General features: G+C 32.8%; 1 protein-coding gene across 1 annotated transcript in view; it reads left to right on the top strand.

Annotated features, from left to right (window-relative positions):
- The first annotated feature begins 419 nt into the window (after nt 1–419).
- Nucleotides 420–15,527, top strand: part of DLC1 (DLC1 Rho GTPase activating protein) — a 527,396-nt gene continuing 512,288 nt past the window's right edge. The window contains exon 1 of the mRNA XM_016959113.4: nt 420–501. The gene's annotated coding sequence lies outside the window, so the exon portion shown is untranslated. The remainder of the gene's footprint in view (nt 502–15,527) is intronic.

Raw genomic sequence — 15,527 nt, 5'->3', positions numbered from 1 at the left:
CATCATCCAGATTTCCAAGGCAGAGGCTCCGTTATCCATCTTCCTTCAGAAGACTCCCCTGTTTCATGAGGTAGGGGACTGAACTGCTTACAGTTAAGCCTTTTTCCGATTTTCATCCCAATCGGGGAAAAAATTAAAAGGCAAAAAATACATTGTGGAAAAACTTCAAAGCAATTAAAGATCAATCTTGTTTTCATGTAATCCTTGTTTCAAAATATTCTTCATACCATAAACCTCAGTGAAATATATGGCAATTCCTTCCCTGGGGCATGAATACACCCACAGCTGATTGTAAACACAAAACTGGGGTCAACAAATGGAGAATGGTTTCATTGTCTGGAATTGCATTCTCTGATTGGAAATAGTCCTTTGGGAATTCATTACTGAGGACAAGTCCCACCCCTTGAAATTGCTGCTGAGCTCACTCATGATTATCAGAAAACACATTGGCAGTGAGTTCATCTGCTCTACTCTGCTTTGGAATAACACGTGATTAACCAGGTAAAACTCTTTTCCTTCTACTTTATACTTTGTATCATATATAACAATATACTATGTGCATTATTATGTTAGTAGTTTGCATGTTAAAGTCTTTCTAAAAATATTGTCATGTATTTTATTCATGAAATGAAGTTATAGAAGGAAAGAAAAATGTCTGTGACTAAATACACATAAAAGAAGTTGAGATGCTCAGTGTCACTGTCTGACATTGATTGAAACTATATTCACCCAAAAATGTGTAATGCTTTCTTATGGAAATATGACATATTAACAATAATTGATCATTGTAATGCTCTGTCACATAATTTTTTGGAGAGATGATTTCTGCTACATAGTTCAAAGTGAAAATATTTGTTAAATTTAAAGCAGATGATAATGTGTTGGAGTTTTCAATTTTACTTTTGTTTCTACCTCTATTATTTTATTGAATAATTTCAGCATATCATAAGATTATCATTGCACTTTGGAATAATTTTATGTATGTTTACAGTTATGTTGATTAGAAAAAAATATTTTTATATTTTTCTTGTAAGTTTTTTCATAGAGTTTGATCAAAACCTATTAAGTACATCATTTACCTTTTCTGACAATTAGCTAATGTACCAAACAGACTCACGCAGTCCAAGAGAAACATATTACCAAGGTTATATTCTCAAAGGCATAGCTTTTTAAAAATTCAGAGCCGCTTAATCAACAAGGTTACAAATGAAATGATCGGTTGCCTTTGAGGTTGGGAGCTAATTGAATGAACAGATACCATGGCTTTCCTTACAGCAACCTATAACACTAATGGATAAGCTAATTTTTTCTTCCCTAAAGTAATTGCACAGTCATCTTTAATTTAAAATCACTTGCATTTACTCAGTTAGTTGGTTCCTAACAGGGCAAGGGTCTTGAACGTTTATACTGGGGAGATTTAAATTGCCAATATGATGTAGAGAGCGAAGACATTTTAGTAAAAGTAATTAAAATTTAACATGCACCTTTTTTGTTATATTGAATATGTTACCAGAGTTTGCAAGGAAGGTAATAGTGGCACAAAATTAATCTTACAATACCCTAATTTTAATATGATTACATTTCTGTTGATTCAAGGACTTCAGTTTCCATATCAGCTAGGAAATTCTAAATAAAATATTAAAGTAAAAAATCAGTGACTCCCATTAATCAAACTCTGTCTATATCAGTGAATTGTGTGTAAGAATTACCATTTTAATATTACCAAGACTCATAATGAATGATGATGTTAACATAATGAATATTATGTTAGAATATACTCAGAATGAACTGATATTAATCATAGTTAATGATGTCTAACATCATGATGTTAGAAACACTACATAGAAATGGATGACAGTAAAACCCAGCATTATTATTCCGTGTGACTTAAGAGTTTTTTTATTTTAAGAAAAAGATAATATTCTAAACTTTATTAAACAAAACAGCATGTTTGTGAACAATTTATTTATACCTTGATTATTTTTGTCATATCAACAGTTGCGTTATCTAAGTTATTGCCACGTAAAATCCCTAAAGAATTTTATTATCTGACATCTAAAATAAGTTTTCAACCCAGCACAAAGACTTTTCCCTTAAAAATTCAATTATTTTATCACTACATGTTGAAAACTGTCCGATGACAAATAGAAATGTATTATCTGAAGATACTTTCATCTCAATAAACTCTTTTTAAGTAACGTGGAATAAAAACTCTTTTCCTTAAAATCTTCACAGTATTGGAAAATACAAAAAGCCAAAACTCTGGGAAATATGATTTTGAAAAAAATTATGTTGTTTTATTTTGTTTTGTTTTAGCAACTGGGGAAAAATTGTCTTGTCATAACTTTTTAAGATACATAAAAATTCTGAGCATATACAAAAAATGTACAGAGCAGTATAGTGAACTTCTAGGTACTCAGGACTGTTTTGACAATTAACACATAGAGTCATTCTTGTTTCATATACAGCCACTTCAACTTGTCCTAATTTCCATATATTTTGATGTAAACCCTAGACATCATGTCATTTTATTTGTAAATATTTTAGTATTTACAAATCGATATTGTATACATCTCTAAAAGGTAAGCTCTCTTCTTTAAATTACCGGAATGCAATGATCACAGTTTAAAAAATAAATAACATTAATGTCATAAAAATAGTAAGTGGATAACCATCTTATAGTTTCCTATGTGTCTTTTTTGGTATTTATTTAAATCAGCATCCAAATAAGGCCTACACATGGCAGTTGATTGATTCTTTGAGATTCTTTTAGTCTAAAAGTTCTTCTTCTATCTCTTTTCCTTCACACATCATTGAAAATAGCCTAAATTTTTGTCTTATACACTTTTTCTTTCTGGATTTTGCTGATTGCAATACCATGGTATTGTTTAACATGTTCCTCTGATTTCCCTGTTTTTGTAAACTGCTATTTGAGGCTAGAGAATTGCTCAGATTCATGATTTATGTTTGGCTGGGTACTTTATAGCTGGCCTTGTGTTCATCCATCAGGAGGCACTTAGTATGTAGTTGTTTTCCTTTTTATGATGTTGGTAGCCATTGGAGCTCAATGCCATATATTTTAATTGGAAATGTGAAAGCGTAGAATTAATTCTGAAAAATAGTGGACACATTAAAACAACTTACGGAAAAATGACCCAAAATGAAATATAAATATTGCATCTGGGTTATATAGCCAGCAAAATCATCAAAGAAGGGTGTTTTGCTGTTGTTGTTGTTGTTGTTGTTATATATGACTGCATTTTCCAGAATTTGAAATTATATATAGTAAAAATTAATTGTCTCATGTTTTTTAGAAAAGGCACACTCCAGTTGTTCCCCCACCCCTTTCTTCTGTTTTCCTTTTTTGTTGTCGTTGTTGTTTTGTTTTTTTTGTTTTTTTTTTTGTCTATTATCCTGGCTCTTTACTGGACTCTTTGACAAGTTAGCCAAGTTACCATCTCATATCCCAGCTTCATATTGTAAGTCTAATTACTCTAACAAGTGCTTTCCAATGAATAGTAATGTGATGATAGCAATGATGTTTCCAGAAATCAAAAATAAGGCACATAGTCTGAAAAATCCTTTTTGACCCGTCTCTAACAATCCGGGAACTATGGCTTGCATGCTGAAATACTGGCATTTCTTTAAAAGTTCTATTATTTATGGGACCAAATGGGTAGACTACTTTAAATCACAATTTTCTCAGACAGGGCCCTATACACTGAAGTGTAAGATAGCATGTGTTTACTGGAAGACTGGAATTTGAGCTCAAGAGCTAGTCAGAAATCTGATTATGGAAACTAAAATATCACAGACAAGACCTAGAGAAAAGCTAACTTACTGGTGAGCTGACTGAGCATTATTGTATTAGAACTGCTTGACACCGCAGACTGAGTATTATGTTAGAACTGCTTGACACTGCACACCTAAAATAATATTAACGGGGACGAAGGTGTGTCTTTAGGAGGGCTTTATATGACTTTACAAGATTGGATCAAAGTAGATACCCATTTTTAAAAAGTTTATGAGACTCAAAATAAATGAATATGCATGTGTTAAGAAGTACTGAATAAACAAATAATAAAATATAAACTAAATTGGGAAAATACTCATGATTTGGTAAAACGAATATTACATATAAAATAAGTATATGCCATTTGAAGTAGTAAATGACTGTACATTACCAATAGGCAAATATATACAAATAAATGCCCTGATCAGTTATGCTTATAAATCTACACTTGTATATTTCTGCAAATAAAACTAATGAGAAGGAATTTCACTGTAGATAAGGTTCATGAACATCCCATTGCTTAATGCTAAAAAAAAGATTTACTTTAAATAAAAATTAATTCTTCAAATACTAAGATTTTGAAAGGCATCAAAGTAAAATAAAATCTGTTCCTTAGAAAGAAAATAGTCATGTACAGGACTGCAATGATCTATTTTTACATTGCCACTTTTTCTTTTTTCAACTGCATCTGCACCACATTGTGATTTGGGTGAAGATGACTGCTGGAGAATCGTGCTAGTAACTGACAGAAAATGCAAAATGTCTTTGACGTTGCATTATTTTAAAGTTTCCTTGGACACTCTTCGGTTGTAGCTAATTTTCTGGGGTCCAAATAACACGAATAACCATACATTTCTTTTAATGAAAATAACTAAAATAACAGCCTTACTGAGAAGTTTTAATTACTTCAGGTCCTTATTTCCCCCCAGAAATTCATTAGTTGGTTTCCTCTTACTTAAAGTTTTGATCATTGAATTCTATATAGTCCATGCCTTGGGATAATTTATAAGTTAAATAAAAGACTATCTGAGAAACAGGTATGTCTCTTCATAGTGCACTAGCTTAAATCAAGATTCACAAAGAAATAATTGAGAATTACATACTTTGGGGCCCCTTATACTCAGAATTTTTGATACAACTCCTAAAAGAAGGGAACCATGTTTCCTATTGCTTTCTAATGACACAGTTTAGGGTTCTTGAGATACCTCCATTCATGTCAACTTCTCCAACTAACGAAAGAAAGTAGTGCTTCTGATTTCAGGCAAGGCTCATTTGATAATGGTGAAGGTGGTGAAGATGCTAAACCTGAATGATACTGTTCAATAGGTCCACACCTCATACAGACTGATACATATATAGTAAGTTTGAGATTTTTTTTCCCTTCTCAATTATACATTTTAGTTAGTTAACATATAAAAATTTTTATGTTTTTTCTTTCTTAAGAATTGCCGTGGCTACTAAAGGACCTTTGCTTTTCCCTATTGAGAATCAACTTGTCCATTCCACACCAATGAGAGGTTTATATATACTTTTGGATAGAGTTGACATCATTACAATATTGAGTCTTCCAATCCATATGCAAGGTATATGTGACCATTTATTTAGACCTTTGTTAATACCTCTCATTGTTTTACAATTTTCTTCATAAATGACTTCTTCAACTTCTGTAGTTTATTTCTAGATATTTAGGTTCTTGGTTTGTTCTTTGTTCATGCCTTCTTCATTGGGATTTGGTAATAAACTTACAAAAGAAATTAGGGCACTCTGTCTTTTTATTCATCTGGAATATTTTAACTAACATAAAAATGTTAGAAAGAACCACTTCATCCTAACATCCATTTTAATGACAAATCATTCATTAAAAATATCCCATAGATATTGATTTGTACAGGTTTTCTTTCTTTATTAAAATAATTTTTAATAATTTATTATTGTTCTATGGCGCATGCATTTTATTCGAATGTACATTATTGACATGAGGCTGGCATAATGATCTTTATAATTCTTTAGTATCTTCTATAATTGTGAATATATTTGCTGTATAAATTCCAAAATCATGTTTTTTTCTTCCCTTTGTCTTATTCACACATGTCAGGGGTATATTTTTATTCTGTGTCTTCCCATATAAGCAGACTTTTTTCCAATCAGAATGCTAGTTTGTTTTATAATTCATAATTTTCAGATTTTATCTTATTAATTTACTTCTGCTACTTCCTTTTGCCTTTTTCTTTGGTACCTTAGTTAAACGTTTAAGTTACAGAAACAATTAATGCCATTATTTTTCTCAGAGTATAACTATAGGTTATTTTTAATTGTATATTACATACACAATTTCATTTTTTGTTTAGAATAATGAAAATATTAGTTTTGACATTTTAACATGCCTCAACAGCCAAAAAAAGTTTTAAATTATTTTTCAGAATTTTAGTTCATTCACGGAATGAGGCATAGTTGGTGTAACAATATGTACTAGGGAGTTGACTTGGAGTTGCTTTGTCACATTCTAAGGCCAATGCATAAATTGATTAATTAAATACTAATTATTAAAGCAAGGTTACAAAAGTAGTAATGCAATAATAGTAAGTATTATATTGAGTTATGTAAGAAAAAATAGTGCATGCAAATGTAAATGTGTTAATCAGCTTATGGATTGAAATAAAACTTTCAAAGGATGGTACCTCTTTTGAGGTAATTTTTCCATATTTTCAAGATCATAAGAGTAATAGATTACTAAAATAGTAGATTATTCTAAAAGGGACATAAAGAATCATTTATCAGTCACTCCTATATCTTATTTAACCAAGAAACTCTTTCCGCAAAGTAAATATTTGTTGGCTATGTAAACAACGAAACTGACAAAGCCTCAGCTTTTGTCTAAGTGGTCCCCACAGAGACAGGGAGAGACACCCTTGTTTTATTTCCTCCCCGTCCCAGCCTGCTTGGCACAGGGCAACCCTCGAAATGCCTCTGACTAGCAGCAAGCACTAGATGCTACTCTTACATATTTACAAAAATGAGACAAATTAAGAAAGAGATGATGAAAATTTATTTTTATCTCATTTTATTTTTACACTCTTCAAAAATCTTCTTTATTTTACATTTTAATAATTTTAATTGTTTGTAAAGATTTGTACTATTAATTCAAAATCTCTAGAAAATAAACTTCTCTGCTGGATGAGAAAACTAAAGCCTAGTGGCGTTTACTTAGAAACAGGACAGACCACTACCAGTGGCGGAGCAAAATTAGTAATCAGACACTTGATACTGATTTTATTTTCTGCGTAAACGTCTTCAATCCCAATAATTTATTCACATCTGCATTCCATAAAGCGGTGACTAAATTTAGTTGTTACATAGATCCCTTATTCTATATATAATACAATTGCAAATATTCCATGTAGCAATTCAAATTAAAAAATAGATCAGCATGTTTCTACAAGTTTGTTTGTTACTCAGTCCTTCTGTGCAGTTATGAAACGTATTTGGAGTAGGGGTTTGCAAGATAGTGAGATATTGACTTTAAATTAAAACATCTTCATTAAATATACACACATTTTCTATATCACAATGTCATCTGTTATTATGGTCAGTGCCTCCCATGTGCGTGCATCCCATAATTCCATTTAAGCATTTATCCTCCATGATATATACACACACACTACAATGTAAAACGCACTATGATCTTTATCTTATTGTGATTATACAAAATAAGACTTGCTAGCTTTAATTTAACTCAAAAGGGTAAAATACCCAGAGTTACTATTATGCTGACAAACATAGCTCAGGAAACGAGATGGTATTTCAGGCTATTTTTTTAATATGCGTTTTAACAGGCTATTAGAACTAACTCAAGTGGCCAAAGTAGCAGTCTGAACAAAGATTAGACGGCAAACTGTCGTAAGAAATGGGAGAAGCAATACGGATCACATCTTCTGAAGGCCTAATCACGTCTTCTGTCATTCTTCTAGCTTCAAAATTGTCCAATGTCAGTTGCAATAAAATGTGAGATATAAGCTGACAAATCTATCCATCTTTCATTTATTTTACAAAATAAGTATGGGCATTCGGATTCTGAATGTTAGAATTATATCAATAAATTTGATAAGAATTTTGGCTCCTAAAGTGCAAATGTAATAGCATTAAATATATGGCCAGTAAAAGTCCAAGTGGACGTACTGAGATGAAAAATATGAATTTTCTTGTCCTTGCTGCATTATGTTAAATGAGGAACAGGATGACATCAGAGTGCCAATCTCTCCTTCAAACAAACAAACATTGAAAAAACAAGAGTGTATCTACATCACAAGAACTTCCAGAGTTCTGAAAGCATTCTAATCTACACTCCACAGGCATTTAATAATATAGAACAATTGTATGATTCTAAAATAATTACCTCTATCAAAATTTACATTATTAAGACATTGACTATGACAAGTGTTTTTGCTAAGAAGAATTTCTTGAGCTTCAACTTCTTAGCTCAACCCAGATTTGTGTGAAGTGTTACGTGTGATCATTTTTAGGCCCATAATGCCAGGGTTTTAGATGGAGCCTGGAGGTTCCTAGGAAAATTTATAAAGTGCAGAACTTGCATTTGAAAGACTCCCAAATTTATCTCAATAAGCATATCCATTCTCCTTTCTGCCTCCTTTCTAAGCTCACATGCTCTCATCAAAGCACAAGCACTCTTTAAAAAACTAGTATTGTTACTCTGCTAATTTCTTAAAGAGTTAAAAAACTATCTTTTCCATGAAATCATCAGTTACCTTTAAGAAAGGGCTCTAAGGAATCTGATTTTCAAAATTCATAAACAGGATTGGAAAAGTTCCATAGACCCTCTATGGAAGAACCTAAAATAAAACACTTGAGGCTGAAGGCTGTTTCTTCAAGATGTTTAGAATCACAGGACTGAGGGGCTCTGCCAAGAAAAGCTACTTTTCCCTCCTTAAACTGTCTCCAACCTCGCCAACCTATTAATTCCTTCCAGAAGGCAATATAATAATAAAATGGAAAGCCATTTTTAAAGGTTCCTAAACATCTTTCTATAAAGAACAAAATTTTGTGCTAAGACAGGCACCCAACAATTGACTATAAGATGTGATACCATTGAGATTAATATATTTAGCATGTTAACTCTCTCTACATCACTCTTATCATTTTCATCTCAAAAGAACAAATCCAACTGAAACTTAGTTTAAAACTTATTTAATTCATAGAAATATTTAACTCATCATGTGAAAGTGTAGAAGATATATGTATATATGTTTGTGGGGATTGCATGTATAAAAGGAGGAGATTTCCTAATATTTTATTTTGTATAGATTGCTTTTGTGTGATATATTTAGACATGAAAATTCCGATGTGGTAATGTGCAATTATCATAGGCTGCCTACAAAATTTATTGGAAACATTTTATTTAGGTTGATAACATTTGTGAGTCTACAGGAAAAAATAATGTACTGTTCTATTTAAAGATGTTCTTTAAGATAATGCAATGCAATAAACTCCAGGCAATTTTTGGCATTGTGTTAAAAATACATATTTTCACAATTAGTAATCTTTCTCTATTTGAGAGAATGTTTATGTTTAAATATGTATCTCTAGTAGTTACCAGCGTATCTTTCACCCAGATTTCTTTAACTCAATAAGAGTCGAAACTGTTCAACATATTCAGCATATGTTCCTCACTTTTTCCCTTAATCATAAAGACCTCAAGATTAAAGATAAATTTTAACATTTATCTGGTATTTATCTCATTAATGGCTAGAATATTCAAAGCAACACATGTGGGGCACATTGTCAAATTTCTTTTTATTCAAAATTCTGAACACAAAATCACTTTTAAATACTAAAAGATATATAATTTCTGTTTGCATAACTATTATTTCCATCATGCAAAGATGCTATACTCACTGATGTTGGTAAGACAGTTCACACATTTTCATGAAAATGAACACATTCATAATAGCACAGTGGGAAGAATTGTCACCTGACATCTGAAACACTACTGTCTTTCTAAAAAAAATCCTTGTGATTTTTGTTGGAAAAAAAATTAAATGTGCCTTTCATTTGGGAATAGGAGTGAGGGCCATTGCTGCCATTATTTTTAGTAATCTTAATGCTTGTGACTGTAGTAAAACAATAATTATTATAATTTCACAAGTGATCATTGGTCATTACATTCAGATTCTCTGGCGATCTGAAGAGAAAACTGCGGTGTGTGATCCAGGCTATTCCACTTTTTTTTTTTCTCACAACAATTGAAGAAGTCTATACAGAAATATATAGAAATTCACAAGAAAATAGGAATCAAAGATTAAGAATCAATCAATAGTCACATTGAACATCAACTTCCACAATCTCCAAAACCTGAAAGGGATGATGAAATAAATTGTAACTTATACATGCCTTGCATAAAATTAAAAATAAAATAAAAGCACCCTGAAATTAGATCATTTCTTCTAACTTGCTTGAAAAAAACCCTCTGCAACAATCTCCATATTGTAAGTATGGGTATTAAAGGTGTTCAGTTGCTGTCTGTGAAGTAGCCATTCTTTTCTTTCTTTACTTCTCTAATAAATGTGCTTTCACTTTAAAAAAGAAAAAAGGTTTTCAGAATATTGTCTTGAAAAGACAGTAAAGTCAAGAAGTTTAGGAGGAAAAGAAATGTAAAATGCAAAATTAAAATGAGGGTTACAGACGTGAAGGAGAAGACTTACGCAGAAAATCGAAGAACTGATACAAAGCCCAGACTTGTGGTATTGTCTCAGAATGCAGAGGAAGGAAAAGAGACGAAAGTAATGTGGGAGAATCCAATAAAATGAGGATAGATAGTAGTAACAGAAGCAAGGAATTACGTTGCCTCAGAAAAATCAATCAAAACAATGGCCATAGAAACAACATTTACAGAAAACTCTTTTGAACTGATACAGAGCTAAGTAGGCTGCATTGAAAGGTCTGTCAGTGTCTCAGGCAAAATCAATAAAAAGGCCTATACTTCAGAAGGTCATGAGGTTTTCTGTTTGTTGGAATCAGACAGTCTTATATTTGTTTATTCTTATTCAGGTTTTATTACTATCATATAAAAAGAGGATCTTTTTTCCTTCTTTTGAGACCGGGTCTCGCTCTGTTGCCCAGGCTGGAGTGCAGTTACAAGATCATGATTCACTGCAGCCTCAACTTCCTGGACTCAAGCGATCCTCCCACCTCAGGACCCCTGAGTAGCTAGGACCACAGGCATGAACCACCATGTCCAGCTAACTTTTTATTTTTTTGTAGAGACAGGGTCTCACTAAGTTGCCCAGGCTGGTCTTGAGAGGATCTTTGCATTAGCAGTTTCTTTCCATTTTCTTGGCCTGTGCTTTATCACAGTATTCTAATTTTACCTTGGTGTTCAAAAATACAGCCAGCATGAGAACACCCACATAGATGAAATCTTTGCCCACACCACCTCAAGGATGTGCGAAATTGATTTCCTAATTTCCTGATTAATTTTCATTGTTTCACTTCTGAGTATAACTAATAACCGTATGTCTTTCCTCTTCAAAAGAAGTTTTCAAATAAGGTTGTTTCCATAGTAACCCACTTTTAGGTACCAATTCTGTATGAATCGGGCGGGGTTCCATTGCACTCTAATAATGAACAATCTCTTAAGCTAAGTGACTCAATAAGACAAAGGTTCCTTTGTTATTCAAGGAACACATCTCTTCACTGTTTCACATTAGCCTGTCTTTGGCATCCAGGTTACCTAGAACTGGCAGGTTGCTGAGTCAGAGTTGGTGAAGCGTGAATGGAATCTTAGGATTTCATCTAGAAGTAACACATATAACGTCCACTCAACATTTCACCGATCAGTGCAAATTGAATGGTTACACTCAGCTTCTGGGGAGCAAAGAATTGCAATCCTACTTTGTGCCCAGAAGAACTGGAAATATTTGCTGGACAAAACCAATGGCTACCACATATTCCCAGTAGAACCGAAGCAGTTAATTTCTCTGATACTTCCAAAATTGCTATGCTGATAAAGAAAGCAAAGGATCCAGGCATTTGGAATTAGGGATGCTAGATTTCTTCTCCACAACACCTCTTGGCCTGCTGCTAATAAAATGGGTGATGGCTCTTATTAAAATTATCAGCTGGAACATAGATTGGGTGGGGTGAGGTGAGGAGTACTGCAGTGTAACTTCAGAAGAAATTTGAACAGCCTTGCTACTTCAGACTAGAATATCTTATTCATACGCCAAAGCTAAATTCCTTAAACAGAAACCAGAGAAATTGCACTTATGCTTGGAAATATTTGGAAGAAAAAAGGAAAGAGGGACATAAGGGTGTGACCCTGTTTGAAGAGCATGACTCTGTAAGATTTCTGGGATTAATTATAAGTAATAGAATCAAATAGAATAATTGGGACGCTAACATGGCAAAATGTGTCTAACAGAGATAAATCATTGCTTAGCCACAAAACAAAACAAAACAAAATCCTAGGGCTTTATAAACTGCACCAGAAAGAAACTGTTGGCTTGGGCAGTAGTGTCCTCTGCTGAACACTGCTCCCAGTGCCTTCCTTAAGGGCAGGACTCAGAATACCAAACACTGGAAATCCTCTTACTGGGGAAACCTTGGCAGGCACCAGATTAGCTATCCAAGACTTACTCTATAGTTTCAACAAATGGCTGCTCAGTCACCAAAATATGTTTTGGATTAATTAAACAGCTAAAGTTTTTTAAAAAAGGAATTTCTAAAATAGAAATATATTGGTCAATGTTAGGTTTTGGATAGAAAAGAACACGTAAAGCAAAAAGTAAGTTAATAAGCTATAGAGAACATTAAAAGATCCATACGTTTGCTACAAAAAATGGGAGAAATATAAAAATATAAAACATAAAAGACAAATATAAAAATATAAACGAAACAAACAAAATACAAATTTAAATATAACACAGAGGGTATGTCCCTGAGGTATGGTAAGATCTTATAGTTCAATAAAAAATCCAATATCTCACTAGAAAATATAAGGGAAGGAGGCAGAATACTTGAATCGAAAATTTCTAGAAGACATTCTAAAAGTTGATAAATATAAGACCTTTACCATTTACCCAATAAAGCTGCTCTTCTTCTACTTGCTCAGGCCCCTTGCTCTCTTTAAATTCTAAACCCTAGACTGTCCTGGGGCCCTATGTTTGAACTCTTTCTCTATCCACAGGTTTTCCCTAGGACCTTACCCAGTTCCAAGCCTTTAATCATGTCAGTGAATCCATATCTGATTGCAACCTCCAAACTCCAGATACTTGTAACCAGGTGCTGATTTTAAAACTCAACAAGAATATCCAAGGTACACTGAACTCGACAAGGTCAAACAAAACCATAGGTTTCTCTCTCCATTCCCTACATCTAATCTTTGTTTAATTTCCTCCATCTCAGTGTATTTCAATACAATTTGTTCCAAGTTGTTGAAGTCAAAATCTATTTATCACTGTGGATCCACTTTCTCTCAAATTTCATATCTGACATATCCATGAATTCTGTCAGTTCTACCTCTAAAATATATCCCCAATATTTCCAATATTTCTAACTTTACGTTACCAATAAGTCCAAGCCAACATCATTGTTTGCCTAGATTAAAGAAAAAAAAACTCCTAATATTTATCCCCCTGTATTAGTCTGTTCTCATGCTGCTATGAAGAAATACCCAAGACTGGGTAATTTATGAAGAAAAGAGGTTTAATTGACTCACAGTTCTGCATGGCTAGGGAGGCCTCAGGAAACTTACAATCATGTTGGAAGGGGAAGCAAACATGTTCTTCTTCACAAGGTGGCAGGAGAGAGAAGGCGTGCCAGCAGGGGAAATGCCAGACGCTTGTAAAACCACCAGATCTCGTGATAACTCACTCACTATCACAAGAACAGCTTGAGGGCAACTGCCCCCATGATTTAATTACCTCCCACTGCGTCCCTCCCATGATATGTGGGGATTATGGGATTACAATTCAAGATGAGGTTTGGGTGAGGACACAAAGCCAAACCATATCACCCTCCTTGCAATAAAAAATGAGTGTGATAATCATTTTTCAAAGTACTTAAGATTGTTTCCATTCTATTTTTAATATCTCCCTAAAATTTCTCATCACACTTTGAGGAAAAATTCACCTCCTCACGATGACTTAGAAACCCCACACTCTGTGACCTGTTTCTTTTTCTCTAATCTCATGTCATATAAATTTCCTTCATTCATTATGTTCAATGTCAATTGAAAGTACCTCCATGTTATTGCTGCCTGGAAATTATAATGAAGAAAATATTGGCCAAATTTGTAAAAGCAAAAATATAAAATATTTTCATTTTGTCATTCCTTTTCTGAGAGTATTGCTTTTAGAAAAAGAAAGGTAAACATATTTGTATTTGTGCTTAAGTAGTAAATGAAGCATTTTTAATTACATTGATAGAAAACAAACTAAATATTCTATGAATTGCATGGAGTAAATAAATTATAGAACTTTTAAATAATGGCATAATTAGGCATGAAGCTATTTAAAATCACTGCTACAATGAAATAGAGAAAACAAATATAAACTGCAAATTTTTGGACAATGCAAATACAGAGCCCACTCTGATTATTTTATTACTAAAGAATATTTTGAAGCTCCCAGAGTATTTTGGAAGGCCAGAAAAGTAAAATTCTGGAGCTGAACAACAAAATCCATCGGCCAAGCATATTATGAGGGATTTTCTATGGAAAACACTGGTGTCTTCCTCTCAGCATCCAAGATGCTCAGAACTGGATATCCACCATTGAAGTGTCCAAAGAACCAGCTGTTTTCATGACTGTAGTTATGAGAATATGGATTTCTGCATATATGACCACCTTCTCACGCTGCTCACTTCTAAATACAATGTTCCTTCCAAAGTTTCCACTTGGTGAAACCTAGGTGATATATCTGTACAATAGCTACAAAAAAAAACTGGGGATGTGGGTTTTATGGCTTCTACCTTAGAAAGGGAGGACTCATAATGTGGGAAATCACCAGAATGTTGGAAAGATATTCAAGGATGTTGAGAGGCCACAAATGAAAAAAGTCCTTAATACTGTAAATATAGGATTGGTGCCAATCCAAACATATATGGAAAAATATATGCACAGGAAAATAAACTTCAGGGGAAACTAAAACAAAATAAAAGCATGTGTTTGGAGATATATATATATATATATATATATATATACATATATATATATGTATATATATATATGCATGTTCAGTTTCTCCTAAACTTTGGTAAGTTTTCCGTAACATTTTAAAATAATGCATGTTCACAGTTGAAATTTTGAAAATAACAAAGATATACTAAGAAGAAAAATAATACTATAATACACAGATAGCAGCTGTGAACATATTTGGTGCAGTTTCCTTGCCTTTTTTTTCCAAAACATTATGTTTATACATATATTTTTAGAATTTAGATGAGTATGTATTTCTTTTTTCTTGATTATTAAAATATCTCCTTTTACCATTTATATTTTAAAATTCTTTAAATTAAAAAAATTTACACAATCTCTGTTTGAAAAAAGATAACTGTTCCCACTGGTGTATGAAAGCTTCCTAAATCTGTGGGAAAAAAAACAGAGCATTCTATATAGAACTGGGCAGAAAGGATGAACATAACAATTCACCAAATAAGAAATGTGTAAATAGCTAAGCAACATGAAAAAAAATCCTCAAGGTCATTAAATAAGATAATTGCA

The sequence above is a fragment of the Pan troglodytes genome, chromosome 7, assembly GCF_028858775.2.
Source record: "Pan troglodytes isolate AG18354 chromosome 7, NHGRI_mPanTro3-v2.0_pri, whole genome shotgun sequence".
Taxonomy (NCBI): Eukaryota; Metazoa; Chordata; class Mammalia; order Primates; family Hominidae; genus Pan; species Pan troglodytes.
Note: the sequence above shows the minus strand (reverse complement) of the source record. Positions and strands in the feature narration are given on the sequence as shown.